Source organism: Pongo pygmaeus, chromosome 7 (assembly GCF_028885625.2).
Source record: "Pongo pygmaeus isolate AG05252 chromosome 7, NHGRI_mPonPyg2-v2.0_pri, whole genome shotgun sequence".
In the NCBI taxonomy this organism is placed as follows: domain Eukaryota; kingdom Metazoa; phylum Chordata; class Mammalia; order Primates; family Hominidae; genus Pongo; species Pongo pygmaeus.
Window position 1 is genome coordinate 57,117 of NC_072380.2, and position 16,457 is coordinate 73,573.

Below are 16,457 nucleotides of genomic sequence, written 5' to 3' on the forward strand. Positions count from 1 at the left end.
GTGAGTTTTCAGTCATCAGGTCATTGCCATGGAAAGGGAGGTAACCCCTGGGTGTTGCCATGGCAGTGGTAAATAGATATGGCACACAGGTGGTTATGTCTGGAAAGTTGCTTTTGCTATGGCTTTGTTTTAGCTACTCCTCAATCTGGTCCAGTGTCTGAGCCCTACCTCTGGAGTCAAGTCCTACCCCCTACCTCATCCTCTCCTCAGAGATTAGATATTCCTCCTTAATCTTAAGGGTGCTGTAGAAGGGCAGAGGTCTGTATTCTGTAACTGCTTCCTGCTGAGCTTATGGGCATAGGCCCTACCTAGCACTGGAGGAGTAAAAATCCCTGGGTACAGGCCGGGCGTGGTGGCTCATGCCTGTAATCCTAGCACTTTGGGAAGCCGAGGCGGGCAGATCACAAGGTCAGGATATGGAGAACATCCTGGCTAACACAGTGAAACCCCGTCTCTACTAAAAAAAATACAAAAAATTAGCTGGGCATGGTGGCGGGTGCCTGTAGTCCCAGCTACTTGGGAGGCTGAGGTGGGAGAATGGCGTGAATCTGGGAGGCAGAGCTTGCAGTGAGCCAAGATCGTGCCACTGCACTCCAGGCTGGGTGACAGAGTGAGACTCCATCTCAAAAAAAAAAAAAATCCCTGGGTACCTCAACTAAGGGACCCAGAGACAGGACACTTTTTCATTCTCTGGGTCAGTAAACAGGATGGGTTGGAATTCTTCTGCCAGCATTGTCTTTACCTGGAAGTTTTGTAATCTAGAAGACACAAACTTTTCTAAGAGGTTAAACAAGGAAGTGACAAAGAATAGTAAGACAGCTATCAAAGGTCATAGGAGAGGTAAAGACCAGTGAGACTTGGGAAGGTACTTTTCATAGTTGATCAAATATAGTTGGGAGTCAGTGCCCTGAATATGTAACCAGGTAACTTGCTCATAGATCTTTTGAATGTTAATCTCAACTTGTCCAGATTTGTTAATATACATGCAGCAGATTTTACTAATAACTTCACAGACTCCTCCTTGTTCAGCTAGTCAATAATTCAACACTAGTCTCTTATAGAGAACTACATTTGCCAAAGAGTCTAAGGACTTGAATTCCCTTTAATGCCTGACCTGTGATGGTGGCTAAGGTTTCTAAGGCTTTGAGTCAAGTTCCTTAGAGTTGACTCATAGTAGGCAAAGCTGCCCCAAGATGCTGCTAATCCTATCGCTGCCCTCATTTGTGCCAGAATTAATCCTATTGCTTGCTTACTTCTGGTATTCTTGGGTCTATTGGGGTTATAGACAGTGACCCCTGGTGGGTCAAGGGGGGGGCAATGTACATTCACTTCTGTTCCAAGTTCTTGACAAAGAAAAGCTACTCCTAAAAGAACAGGTGACTCCCTAGAGTTGGGAGTGGTTACAGGTTGTGACTGATTCCCATTCATGGCCACAAACAGAATCCCTATGGGGTGTGATGTTTATTCTTTGCTGTCAAGTTGGGTCTATAGAGATATTTTCCCCCTGTTCCAATGGGGGTGGTCAGATAATCTTTGTTTCCCAGAAGTGGGCAGTACTTCCACCTTCCTGGACCGGGCAGTCGTTTCTCCTTTGTATGTTCTGATCCAGAAGGCACCATATATGTTGTCTCCTCACTTACAAGTGGAATCCCACTTACTGCAGCCTTGGAAACTTGGCAACTAAAGTTGGATCAGAGTATCACAGGGAAGCTTCCACTTTTGTGTCATTAACACAGATGTGAGTGCAAAAGATAGAATCATTTGTGCATGGAGATATGGATATCTAACTTCCCAGTTCCAGGGAAAAGTGGTGGAGGAGGGGCTCAAGTGGAATACATTAAGTGGGGGAGAGTTGCACTTAACTAGTAGGGGTTTGATTATATCGGGTTTGCTATGGTTAGTTAGGAGGCCAGGGGGGATGGTCATGAGATTTTCCAGGTAAGCCAGAAGATATAACTCTCTACCCTGGGGATGTTGATGACAAATCTAACAACTTTGAAGATGATTCCCTGATGCTAAATCTTAGAAATCTTTACTACAGAGTTATGTTCTCACCCACACTGGATCAGGGTAATTGGAAGAGCAAACATCATTAACAGTGACAACATGGTGTCCAGCTAGGCATTAGCATGGCCTCTATACCCAACAAGGACAAAACAGGTGTTTTGCAGAAGTTGGCTAAAGCAACATAAAAGAAGTTCAATTAAGAAGAAGAGAAAAATTAAGCTCCTATTCCCACCCACAGCATCACATTTCCACTTTTAGCTGAGTGTTGAATCTTTTAAATAGGTACCAGAGGTCTTTCAAAAACTCATAGATGTAGGTCATGATGTCCTCTTTTTGTGCCTGTGACTCAGAAACAGGTTTAATCATGGACAGGTGTACCCAACTGGTTGTTCCCTGAAGCTTCACAGTAGTGGGAGTACTCAATAAAACCTGACAGTGGCCCTTCCAATTTGGTTGTAGTTCATCTTTGGGGGATATTTCTTTCCAAGTTTTCAGCAAAACTGCATCTCCTGGTTGAATAGGGGGGTTAATTCTTTTCCTTATGGGAGAGGGGAATAATTTGTTTCCATATGCTTGGAGGGCCTTTTGAACCTGGCTTCTTCAGGCAGTGGGGAATAGGAGCCAGGGCTTGTTGGATAAGTGGGAGGGGTTCCTGATGACTTTGGAGTGTAATTCTCCACTAAAGAACTAGTGGGGTCCCCCTCAAAACTACGAGACTGAGGAGGCTCTGAAGTGGGAGCACAGATCTCAGAGGAACAGCTAAAAGGGGGTCATCTAGGGTATCTGGTGCAACTTCAGACACATTCTACAGCTAGCCCTTAGATTAGGATCCTGGTAGAGGGAAATAAAAGCCTGCACATAGAAAACTTCTTACCATTTTATTTCCTTTTCACACAAGAAATCTAATTGTATAATATCATTATAATGTAAAGAACTGTGTCTAGAATAAATATGTTGGTTTATCAATTTTTATCGAATACAAAAATTATTGCAATAGTAAACAAGGTTTTTCTTTTTCAACCTGTCTAATAATTTGAACCTACTCCAATGGCCTAAAAGACACCCGAGTGGCAAGTCTTTTTGAATGCTTACTGTTGTCCCCATGTCTAGTAAGGCTCACTACAAGGGGTTTTAGTTAGCCTAAGTTTAGCAAATGCATACTTACTTTTCCCTTTTCATTTCCCACTTTCTATAGATGCCAAGGTGTTACAAAAGTGGATTATGAAAACCTAGCCAATACCAATCAGGACATAGGCATGGGCAAAGACTTCATGACTAAAACATTGTAGGGAAAAGAAAGAGAGATCAGACTATTACTGTGTCTATGTAGAAAGGGAAGACATAAGAAATTCCATTTTGACCCGTACCTTAAACAATTGCTTTGCTGAAATGTTGTTAATTTGTAACTTTGCCCCAGCCACTTTGACCCAACTTTGAGCTCACAAAAACATGTGTTGTATAGAATCAAGATTTAAGGGATCTAGGGCTGTGCAGGATGTGCCTTGATAACAAAATGTTTACAAACAGTATGCTTGGTAAAAGTCATTGCCATGCTCTAGTCTCAATAAACCAGGGGCACAATGCACTGCGAAAAGCTGCAGGGACCTCTGCCCTGAAAAGCTGGGTATTGTCCAAGGTTTCTCCCCATGTAATAGTCTGAAATATGGCCTTGTGAGATGAGAACGACCTAACCGTCCCCCAGCCCGACACCCATAAAGGGTCTGTGCTGAGGTGGATTAGTAAAAGTGGAAATCCTCTTGCAGTTGAGATAGAGGAAGGTCACTGTCTCCTGCCCGCCCCTGAGAATGGAATGTCTAGGTATAAAACCCGACTGTACATTTGTTCAATTCTGAGATAGGAGAAAAACTGCCCTATGGTGGGAGGTGAGACATGTTGGCAGCAATGTTGCCTTGTTATTCTTTACTCCACTGAGATGTTTGGGTGGAGAGAAACATAAATCTGGCCTATGTGCACATCCAGGCATATACCTCGCCTTGAACTTAATTATGACATAGATTCTGTTGCTCACATGTTTTTTTGCTGACCTTCTCCTTATTATCACCCTGCTCTCCTGCCGCATTCCTTTTCCTGAGATAATGAAAATAATAATAAATAAAAACTGAGGGAACTCAGAGACTGATGCCGGTGCAGGTCCTCTGTATACTGAGTGCCAGTCTCCTGGGCCCACTGTTGTTTCTCTATACTTTGTCTCTGTGTCTTATTTCTTTTCTCAGTCTCTCATCCCACCTGGTGAGATATACCTACAGGTGTGGAGGGGCAGGCCACCCCTTCATCGGGCACCCAACGTGGGGACTTTCTCTAGGGTGAAGGTACGCTAAGAACGTGAACATTCAGGACAGCCGACGACAGATTCCCGAGTACATCCACGGTCAGCCTTGCGGTAAGCTTGTGCACTCAGAGGAATCCAGGGTAACAATGGGGCAAACTGAAAGTAAATATGCCTCTTATCTCAGCTTCATTAAAATTGTCTTAAGAAGAGGGGGAGTTAAAGCTTCTACAGAAAATCTAATTACGCTATTTCAAACAATAGAACAATTCCGCCCATGTTTCCAGAACAGGGAACTTTAGATTTAAAAGATTGGGAAGAAATTGGCAAATAATTAAAACAAGCAAGTAGGGAAGGTAAAATCATCCCACTTACAGTATGGAATGATTGGGCCATTATTAAAGCAACTTCAGAGCTGTTTCAAATAGAAGAAGATAGTGTTTCAGTTTCTGATGCCCCTGAAAGCTCTGTAATAGATTGTGAAGAAGAGGCAGGAACAGCGTTCAAGAAAGGAATGGAAAGTTCACATTGTAAAAATTTAGCAGAGTCTGTAATGGCTCAGTCAATGTAAAATGTTGACTATAATCAATTACAGGAGATAATATATCCTGAATCATCAAAATTGGGGGAAGGAGGTCCAGAATTATTTGGGCCATCAGAGTTTAAACAACAATGGCCATGAACTCCTCCTCCCATGGTTTAGATGCCTGTGACATTACAACCACAAATGCAGGTTAGACAAGTGCAAACCGCAAACGAATATCAAGTAGAAAAGGATAGAGTCTCTATCCCGGCAATGCCAATCCAGACACAGTATCCACAATAACAGCTGGTAGAAAATAAAACCCAACCACCAGTAGTTTATCAATACCGGCTGCCAGCCGAATTTCAGTACCGGCTGCCTCCAGAGGTTCAGTATACATCTCAGGCAGTGTGTCCTGTACCAAATAGCAGGGCACTGTATCAGCAACCCATAGCGATGGTATTTGATCCTACAGCACCACCTAGTGGATAGGATAGTGCACTGCATGAAACCATTGATTACAGCCAGAAAACAGCGAGATCTTGAGGCATGGCAGTATCCGGAAATGTTACAACCGATACCAGTAGGGAAAGGGAGTCAAGCAGGAGCGTCTGTCCGAACTGAGGCCACATATGAATCTTTCACCATGAAAATGTTAAAAGATATGAAGGAAGGAGTTAAACAATACAGACCCAACTCTCCTTATATGAGAACATTATTAGATTCCATTCCTCATGGAAATAGACTTATTTCTTATGATTGGGAAATTTTGGCTAAGTCTTCCCTTTCACCCTCTCAGTTTCTACTGTTTAAAACCTGGTGAATTGATAGAGCACAAGAACAGGTATGGAAAAATCAGGCCACTTATCCTGCTATTAATATAGATGCAGACCAATTGCTAGGAACAGGTCCAAATTGGAGCGCTATTAACCAACAATTAGTAATGCAGAATGAGGCTATTGAACAACTAAGGGCTATTTGCCTCAGGGGCTTGGAAAAAATTCAGGACCCAGGAACCTCCTGCCCTTCTTTTAGTTCAATCAGATAAGGCTCTGAAAAACCATATCCAGACTTTGTGGCAAGGTTGCAAGATACCGCCCAAAAAGTTGTTGTAGAAATAATGGCTTATCAAAACGCAAATCCAGACTGTCAATCAGCCATAAAGCCATTAAGAGAAAAGGTTCCAGCAGGAGTTGATGTAATTACAGAATATGTGAAGGCTTGTGATGGGATTGGAAGAGCTATGCATAAGGCAGTGCTATTGCCTCAGTGAATTACGGGGGTTGCTTTAGGAGGACAAGTTAGAACATTTGGGGGGAAATATTATTGTGGTCAAATCAGTCATCTAAAAAAGAATTGCCCAGTCTTAAATAAACAGAGTAAAAATAAAGAGCCACCTGGCCTGTGTCCAAAATGTAGAAAAGGAAAACATTGGACTAAGGAATGTCATTCTAAATTTGACAAAAATGGGCAACCATTGTTGGGAAGTGGGAAGAGGGGCCAGCCTCAGGCCCTGCAACAAAGTGGGGTGTTCTCGATTCAGCCATCTGTTCCTTAGGGTTTTCAGGGACAACAACCCCCACAGCAAATACCACCATTTCAGGGAATCAGCCAATTACAACAATACAACAGTTGTCCCCCGCCACAGCAGGTAGCACAGCAGTAGATTTATGTTCTACTCAAATGATTTCTTTACTCCCTGGAGAGCCCCCATGAAACATTCCTACAGGGGTATATGGCCTGCTGCCAGAAGGGATGGTAGGCCTTATTTTAGGAAGATCAAGTCTAAATTTAAAGGGAGTCCAAATTCATACTGGGGTAATTGATTCAGATTATAAAGGGGAAATTCAGTTAGTGATCAGCTCCACTGTTCCCTGGAGTGACAATCCAGGTGATAGAATTGCTCAATTATTGCTTTTGCCTTATATTAAAATTGGGGTTAGCAAAACAGAAAGAACAGGAGGGTTTGGAACTACCAAACCTGCTGGAAAAGCTGTTTATTGGGCTAGTCAGGTCTCAGAAAATAGACCTGTGTGTACAGTCGCTATTCAGGGAAAGCAGTTCAAAGGATTAGTGGATACTGGGGCTGATGTTTCTATCATCACCTTAAATTATTAGCCAAAAAATTAGCCTAAACAAAACTCTGTTACAGGACTTGTTTGTGTGGGCACCGCCTCAGATGTGTATCAAATTGCCATGATTTTACGTTGTCTAGGACCTGATAATCAAGAAAGTACAATTCAGCCTATGATTACTTCTATTCCAATTAATTTATGGGGCCGAGACTTGTTACAACAATGGAGTGCAGAGATTACTATTCCAGTCTCCCCATACAGCCCCATGAGTCAAAAAATCATGACTAAAATGGGATATCTCCCTGGCAAAGAACTAGGGAAGAATGGAGAAGGCATTAAAGTCCCAATTGAGGCTAAAGGAAATCCAGAAAGAAAAGGAATAGAGTATCCTTTTTAGGAGTGGCCACTGTAGAGCCTCCAAAACCCATTCCATTAACTTGTAAAACAGAAAAGCCTGTATGGGTAAATCAGTGGCCACTACTAAAACAAAAGCTGGAGGCTTTACACTTATTGGCAAAGGAACAATTAGAAAAGGGACATATTGAGCCTTCATTTGCGCCTTGGAATTCTCCTGTATTTGTAATTCATAAAAAATAAGGCAGATGGCACATGCTAACTGACTTAAGAGCCGTTAATGCAGTAATACAACCCATGGGGCCTCTACAACCTGGGCTGCCCTCTCTGGCCATGATTTCCAAAGATTGGCCTTTAATTATAATTGATCTAAAGGATTACTTTTTTACCATTCCTCTGGCAAAACAGAGTTTTGAAAAATTTGCTTTTACTATACCAGCCATAAATAATAAAGAACCAGCCACCAGGTTTCAGTGGAAAGTGTTGCCTCAGGGAATGCTTAATAGTCCAACTATTTGTCAGATTTTTGTAGCACAGGTTCTTCAACCAGTTAGAGACAAGTTTTCAGACTGTTATATCATTAATTATGTTGATGATATTTTGTGTGCTGCAGAAACAAGAGACAAATTAATTGACCGTTACACATTTCTGCAGACAGAGGTTGCAAATGCAGGACTGACAATAGCATCTTTTAAGATTCAGACCTCCACTCATTTTCATTATTTGGGAATGCAGGTAGAGGAAAGAAAAATTAAACCACAAAAATAGAAATAGAAAAAGACATATTAAGAACATTAAACGACTTTCAAAAATTGCTAGGAGATATTAATTGGATTCGGCCAACTCTAGGCATTCCTACTTATGCCATGACAAATTTGTTTTCTATCTTAACAGGGGATTCAGACTTGAATAGTAAAAGAACATTAACTCCAGAGGCAACTAAAAAAATTGAATTAATTGAAGAAAAAATTCAGTCAGCACAAGTAAATAGAATAGATCATTTAGCCCCACTCCAACTTTGACTTTTGCTACTGCACATTCTCCAACAGGCATTTTTGTTCAAAATACAGATCATATGTGTGGTCATTTCTTCCTCACCATACAATTAATACTTTCACATTGTATTTAAATCAAATGGCTACATTAATTGGTCAGGCAAGACTACTAATAGTAAAATTGTGTGGAAGTGACCCAGATAAAATCATTGTTGCTTTAAACAAGGAACAGGTTAGACAAGCCTTTATCAATTCTGCTGCATGGCAGATTAGTCGTGCTGATTTTGTGGAAGTTATTAATAATCATTACCAAAAAACAAAAATCTTCCGGTTTTTAAAATTGACTACTTGGATTTTACCTAAAATTACCAGACAAAAACCTTTAGAAAATGCTCTGATGGCGTTTACTGATGGTTCCAGCAATGGAAAAGCAGCTCACACTGGGCCAAAAGAACGAGTCATTGAAACTCAATATCACTCAGCTCAAAGAGCAGAGTTGGTTGCTGTCATTTCAGTGTTACATGATTTTAATCAGCCTATTAACATTGTTTCAGATTCTGCGTATGTAGTACAGGCTACAAAGGATGTTGAGACAGCCCTAATCAAATATAGTATGGATGAGCAGTTAAATCAGCTGTTTAATTTGTTACAAAAAACTGTAAGAAAAAGAAATTTCCCATTTTATATTACTCATATTCGAACACATACTAATTTACCAGGGCCTTTAACTAAGGCAAATGAACAAGCTGACTTGCTAGTATCATCTGCCTTCATAGAAGCACAAGAACTTCATGCCCTGACTCATGTAAATGCAACAGGATTAAAAAATACATTTGATATCACATGGAAACAGGCAAAAAATATTGTACAACATTATACTCAGTGTCAAGTCCTACACCTGCCCACTCAGGAGGCAGGAGTTAATCCCAGAGGTTTATGTCCTAATGCATTATGGCAAATGGATGTCACATATGTACCTTCATTTGGAAAATTGTCATTTCTCCATGTGACAGTTGATACTTATTCACATTTCATATGGGCAACCTGCCAGACAGAAAATGTACTTCCCATGTTAAAAGACATTTATTATCTTGTTTTGCTGTCATGGGAGTTCCAGAAAAAATCAAATCATATAATAGGCCAGGATACTCTAGTAAAGCATTTCAAAAATTATTAACTCAGTAGAAAATTACACATACAACAAGAATCCCTTATAATTCCCAAGGACAGGCCATAATTGAAAGAACTAATAGAACACTCAAAGCTCAATTGGTTACACAGAAAAAGGAAAAACAGAGTAAGGAGTATAACACACCCCAGATGCAACTTAATCTAGCACTCCATACTTTAAATTTTTTAAACATTTATAGAAATCAGACTACTACTTCTGCAGAACATTTTACTGGTAAAAAGAACAGCCCACATGAGGGAAAACTGATTTGGTGGAAAGACAACAAAAATAAGACATGGGAAATAGGGAAGGTGATAACGTGGGAGTGAGGTTTTGCTTGTGTTTCACCAGGAGAAAATCAGCTTCCTGTTCAGGTATCTACAAATTACAGAAGAAGTTGCCATCCACCAAGGAAGCGGAGCCACTGACCTGGGCCCAACTAAAAAAGCTGACACAGTTAGCTAAAAAAAGCCTGAAGAACACAAGGGTAACACAAACTCCAGAGAATATGCTGCTTGCAGCTGTAATGATTGTATCAATGGTGGTAAGTCTCCCTATGTCTGCAGGAGCAGCTGCAGCTAATTATACTTACTGGGCCTACGTGCCTTTCCCACCCTTAATTCAGGAAGTCACTTGGATAGATAATCCTATTAAAGTATATGTTAATAACAGTGCATGGGTACCAGGCCCCACAGATGACCGTGGCCCTGCCCAACCTGAAGAAGAAGGAATGATGATAAACATTTCCACTGGGTATCATTATCCTCCTATTTGCCTGGAGAAAGCACCAAGATGCTTAATGCCTACAACCCAAAATTGGTTGGTAGAAGTACTTACTGTTAGTGCCACCAGTAAATTTACTTATCACATAGTAAGTAGAATGTCACTCAACTCACAAATGAGTAATTCACAGGACTCTTCTTTTCAAAGAGCATTAAAATTTAGGCCTAAGGGAAAACCTTGCCCCAAGGAAATTCCCAAAGAATAAAAAGACCCAAAAGTCTTAGTTTGGGAAAAATGTGTGGTACTAATACTGTGGTAATATTACAAAACAATAAATGTGGAACTATTATAGACTGGGCCCCTTGACGCCAATTACATTATGATTGTATGGGCCAGACTCACTCATGTTCACAGGCTCCATCTGTCTGGCCCACTATTCCAGCCAATGATAGTGATTTGACTGAAAAGCTGAACCAGGTTTATGGAAAGTTAGAATCATCCTATCCATGGAAATGGGGTGAAAAGGGAATTTCATCACCCTGACCAAAGTTAGTTAGTCCTGTTACTAGTCCTGAACACCCAGAATTATGGAAGCTCACTGTGGCCTCGCACCACGGTAGAATTTAGTCTGGAAATCAAGTTATGGGAACAAGAAATCATAAGCCATATTATACTATTAACCTAAATTCCAATCTGACAATTCCTTTGCAAAGTTGTGTAAAACCCCCTTATATGCTAGTTGTAGGAAACATAGTTATTAAACCAGATTCCCAAACTATAACCTGTAAAAACTGTGGATTGTTTACTTTCATTGATTCAACTTTTGATTAGCAGCACCGTATTCTCCTAGTGAGGGCAAAAGAGGGTGTGTGGATCCCTGTGTCCATGGACCAACCATGGGAAGTTTCCCTATCTGTCCATATTTTAACAGAAGTATTAAAAGGAGTTCTAACTAGATCCAAAAGATTCATTGTTACTTTAATTGCAATGATTATGGGTCTTATTGCACTCACAGCTACTGCTGCAGCTGCTGGAATTTCTTTACAGTCCTCTGTTCAAACTGCAAAATATGTGAATAATTGGCAAAAAGAATTCCTCAAAATTGTGGAATTCTCAGTCTCATATAGATCAAAAATTGTCAAACCAAATTAATCATCTTAGACAAACTGTCATTTGGATGGGAGATAGGCTCATGAGCTTGAAATATCTTTTACAGTTACAGTGTGACTGGAATACGTCAGATTTTTGTATTACACCTTGAGCCTATAATGAATCTAAACATCACTGGGACATGGTTAGACACCATCTACAAGGAAGAGAAGATAATCTTACTTTAGATATTTCAAAATTAAAAGAACAAATTTTTGAGGCATCAAAAGCGCAGTTAAATCTGGTGCCAGAAACTGAGGCAATGTTAAAGCTGTTGATAGCCTCACAAATCTTAACCCTGTCACTTCGGTTAAAACCATTGGAAACTCCACTATTACTAATTTTGTATTAATCCTTGCATGTCTGTTTTCTCTGTTGTTAGTCTACAGGTGCATCCAGCAGCTTCGGAGAGACAGCGACAAACAAGAATGAGCCATGATGACAATGGCATTTTGTCAAAAAGAAAAGGGGGATGTGCAGGGAAAAGAGAGAGAGATCAGACTATTACTGTGTCTATGTAGAAAGGGAAGACATAAGAAATTCCATTTTGACCTGTACCTTAAACAATTGCTTTGCTGAAATGTTGTTAATTTGTAACTTTGCCCCAGCCACTTTGACCCAACTTTGAGCTCACAAAAACATGTGTTGTATAGAATCAAGGTTTAAGGGATCTAGGGCTGTGCAGGATGTGCCTTGATAACAAAATGTTTACAGACAGTATGCTTGGTAAAAGTCATTGCCATGCTCTAGTCTCAATAAACCAGGGGCACAATGCACTGCGAAAAGCTGCAGGGACCTCTGCCGTGAAAAGCTGGGTATTGTCCAAGGTTTCTCCCCATGTAATAGTCTGAAATATGGCCTTGTGAGATGAGAACAACCTGACCGTCCCCCAGCCCGACACCCATAAAGGGTCTGTGCTGAGGTGGATTAGTAAAAGTGGAAATCCTCTTGCAGTTGAGATAGAGGAAGGTCACTGTCTCCTGCCCGCCCCTGAGAACGGAATGTCTCGGTATAAAACCCGACTGTACATTTGTTCAATTCTGAGATAGGAGAAAAACTGCCCTATGGTGGGAGGTGAGACATGTTGGCAGCAATGTTGCCTTGTTATTCTTTACTCCACTGAGATGTTTGGGTGGAGAGAAACATAAATCTGGCCTATGTGCACATCCAGGCATATACCTCGCCTTGAACTTAATTATGACATAGATTATTTTGCTCACATGTTTTTTTGCTGACCTTCTCTTTATTATCACCCTGCTCTCCTACCACATTCCTTTTGCTGAGATAATGAAAATAATAATCAATAAAAACTGAGGGAACTCAGAGACCGGTGCCGGTGCAGGTCCTCTGTATGCTGAGTGCCGGTCTCCTGGGCCCACTGTTGTTTCTCTATACTTTGTCTCTGTGTCTTATTTCTTTTCTCAATCTCTCATCCCACCTGGTGAGATATACCCACAGGTGTGGAGGGGCAGGCTACCCCTTGAAACATCAAAAGCAATGGCAACAAAAGTCAAAATAGATAATTGGGATCTAATTAAACTAAAGAGCTTCTGCACAGCGAAAGAAACTACCATCAGAGTGAACAGGCAACCTAAAGAATGGGAGAAAATCTTTGCAATCTACCCATCTGACAAAGGACTAATATCAAGAATCGACAAAGAACTTAAACAAATTTACAAGAAAAAAAACAACCCCATCAAAAAGTGGGCAAAGGATATGAACAGACACTTCTCAAAAGAAGACATTTATGCAGCCAACAGTCACATGAAAAAAATGCTCATCATCACTGGTCATCAGAGAAATGCAAATCAAAACCACAATGAGATACCATCTCACGCCAGTTACAATGGTGATCATTAAAAAGTCAGGAAACAACAGATGCTGGAGAGGATGTGGAGAAATAGAAAGGCTTTTACACTGTCCGTGGGAGTGTAAATTAGTTCAACCATTGTGGAAGACAGTGTGGCAATTCCTCAAGGATCTAGAACTAGAAGTACCATTTGACCCAGTGATACCATTACTGGGTATATACCCAAAGGATTATAAATCATGCTACTATAAAGACACATGCACACGTATGTTTATTGCAGCACTATTCACAATAGCAAAGACTTGGAACCAACCCAAATGTCCATCAATGACAGACTGGATTAAGAAAATGTGGCACATATATACCATGGAAAACTATGCAGCCATAAAAAAGGATGAGTTCATGTCCTTTGCAGGGACATAGATAAAGCTGGAAACCATTATTCTCACCAAACTATCACAAAGACAGAAAACCAAACACCACGTGTTCTCACTCATAGGTGGGAGTTGAACAACGAGAACACATGGACACAGGGTGGGGAACATCACACACACACCGGGGCCTGTCAGGGGTGGGGGGCTGGGAAAGGGATAGCATTAGGAGAAACACCTCATGTAAATGACAAGTTGATGGGAGCAGCAAACCAACATGGCACATGTATACCTGTGTAACAAACCTGCATGTTGTGCACGTGTACCCTAGAACTTAAAGTATAATTTTAATAAAGTGGATTATGAGCTTCAAATGGGCAGTTGGATTTTGAACCTAAATGCCACAGAGAGCAACGGTTGGTAGAGAGGTGGGCTAAACCAATGGAAGGGAGGGACTGTGGAAGGCAGAAATGGAAGAGGTAAACAGTGTTGCCCAAGGGGAGACCTCAGAGGCCCTGACTTGCTGGAGAACCTATCCAGTAGCAGAGACACTGAAAAAAATATTCACGTGGCCAATTGTCTACCACTGTAGGTAGCTCTCCATTATGCCAGGGGCCTGGGAATTCCCATTTCCTTTGACCAAGAGTGGCTTGAGCAAGCTAGTTGGAAGACAGCACAAAGGAAGGGTTAGCAACTTGCTATTAGGAAAATACTTCTCACTTATAGGGCAGAAAAGGGCAAGACCAATGCTCCCCTAGGGCTAGGGCTATAACTCATATATCCCTCAGAATCCTAAAGGGAACGAAAACACAAATACCCCAGATCATATGGGGGGTGGCCAAAATACCAATGCTGAAAACTCAGAAGGCCCAAGTTTCAGCCAACAAGGGTCCCTTCACCAAATGCTGAAAACCCTGGGGCACCCAGAGGGTGGCCAACAGTCAATCCAAGACCAAATTGGGGTCAACAAACAACATGACTCTAGCATCCCAGAGTGAAAACAGTGGGGATCTCTCACAACCAAGTACCCTACCTTAATTGCCCCCAAACAATTAACAGAAAGGTAAAACCAAACATAAGACTGCACACATTTTAGGACTGAAAATAACTAATGGAACAATACCATGGAGTCCGAAGAGAAAGCACTCAGGGAAGGGGTGACAAGGACGTGCTCTAGCCAAAGGCTTTTATTTTATTTCCTAGTTCTCCTGATACTGTGGCGATGGGGGCATAAGGGACACTCACCCGTCCACCAGAGCACATATGGTGCTGACTGATTTTCCCCATGGGACCCAGGTGAAGATCTCCCCAGGATACCTCAGCTTGGGTGGACTTAACTGCCACAATGGGCAGGTCCTGCACAGGGGGGGCCTGTAACCCACTGGTCTGCCAGTCAGAGAGGTGGGTGTCACGTAAGGTGGTGACACTATGGCTGCCCTGCCAGTGGGCTCAGCTGCTGCAGTGGGAGGGGCCTGCACTATATCAGTAACCCACCAGGCTGCAAATTTTCTGAACTTTTATGCTGTGCTTCCCTTATAAAATTGAATGCCTTTAACACCACCCAAGTCACATCTTGAATGATTTACTGCTTAGAAATTTCTTCTGCCAGATACCCTAAATCATCTCTCTCAAGTTCAAAGTTCCACATATCTCTAGGGCGGGGGCAAAATACTGGCAGTCTCTTTGCTAAAACATAACAAGAGCCACCTTTGCTCCAGTTCCCAACAAGTTCCTCATCTCCATCTGAGACCACCTCAGCCTAGATTTCATTATCCATATCATCCGCATTTTGGTTAAAAGCATTCAACAAGTCTCTAGGAAGTTCCAAACTTTCTCATATTTTCTTCTCTTCTTCTGAGCCCTCCAAACCGTTAGAACCTCTGCCTGTTACCGAGTTCCAAAGTCGCTTCCACATTTTCGGCTATTTTTTCAGCAGCACCCCACTCTACTGGTACCAATTTATAATAATAGTCTATTTTCACGCTGCTGATAAAGACATACCCGAGGATGAGCAATTTACAAAAAAAAAAAAAGGGAGGTTAAATGGACTTACAGTTTCACCTTGCTGGGGAGGCCTCACCATCATGGCAGAAGGCAAGGAGGAGCAAGTCACATCTTAGGTGGACGGCATCAGGCAAAGACAGAGCTGTGCAGAGAAGCTCCTCCTTATAATATCATCAGATCTCTTATTCGCACGGGAAAGACTTGCCTCTATTATTCAATTACCTCTCACCTGGTCCCTCCCACAACACCAACCATGCTTGGCTAAGTTTTTATTTTTAGTTTCATAGAGATGGGGTCGCACTATGTTTCAGGCTGATCTCAAACTCCTGAGTAAAGAGACCCTCCCACCTCAGCCTCCCAAAGTGCTGGGATTACAGGCGTGAGCCACCAAAGCTGGCCCGCTTTTCTTGATATATCAAAATTATTCCATATAATCAGATAACTTTTCTTTTTTTTTTTTTTTTTTTTTTTTTTGAGATGGAGTCTCGCTGTCGCCCAGGCTGGAGTGCGGTGGCGCAATCTCGGCTCACTGCAAGCTCCGCCTCCCAGGTTCCCGCCATTCTCCTGCCTCAGCCTCCCCAGTAGCTGGGACTACAGGAGCCCGCCTACACGCCCGGCTAATTTTTTGTATTTTTAGTGGAGAACGGGTTTCACCATGTTAGCCAGGATGGTCTCGATCTCCTGACCTTGTGATCCGCCCGCCTCACAAGTGCTGGGATTACAAGCGTGAGCCACCGCGCCCAGCCAATAACTTTTCATGTGGTTACTAAGAGCCATGGATTTCCCTGTCCAAGGTTACCAGTTTTTTCGGTTGCATTTCTCTATAATACAGAGTACACTCATAGCCCTGGACACTCTCTACCTGTCTAATGAAATTCAAGTAACCTTTTCATTAGGTTTAACTTCCGAGAAATCTAAATGAGTTTCTTATAAACAAAAGCAATCACACTACAGGAATTTTTTCTTTACCTTTCTCATAACTAGCCTA

General features: G+C 41.8%; 1 long non-coding RNA gene across 1 annotated transcript; it reads left to right on the top strand.

Annotated features, from left to right (window-relative positions):
• Positions 1 to 4,241: 4,241 nt before the first annotated feature.
• Positions 4,242 to 12,675, top strand: LOC129042602 (uncharacterized). Its single transcript, XR_008504160.1, has 3 exons — positions 4,242 to 4,408; positions 9,764 to 9,956; positions 11,667 to 12,675. It is a non-coding gene; the product is annotated as an uncharacterized LOC129042602 (long non-coding RNA).
• Positions 12,676 to 16,457: the final 3,782 nt, after the last annotated feature.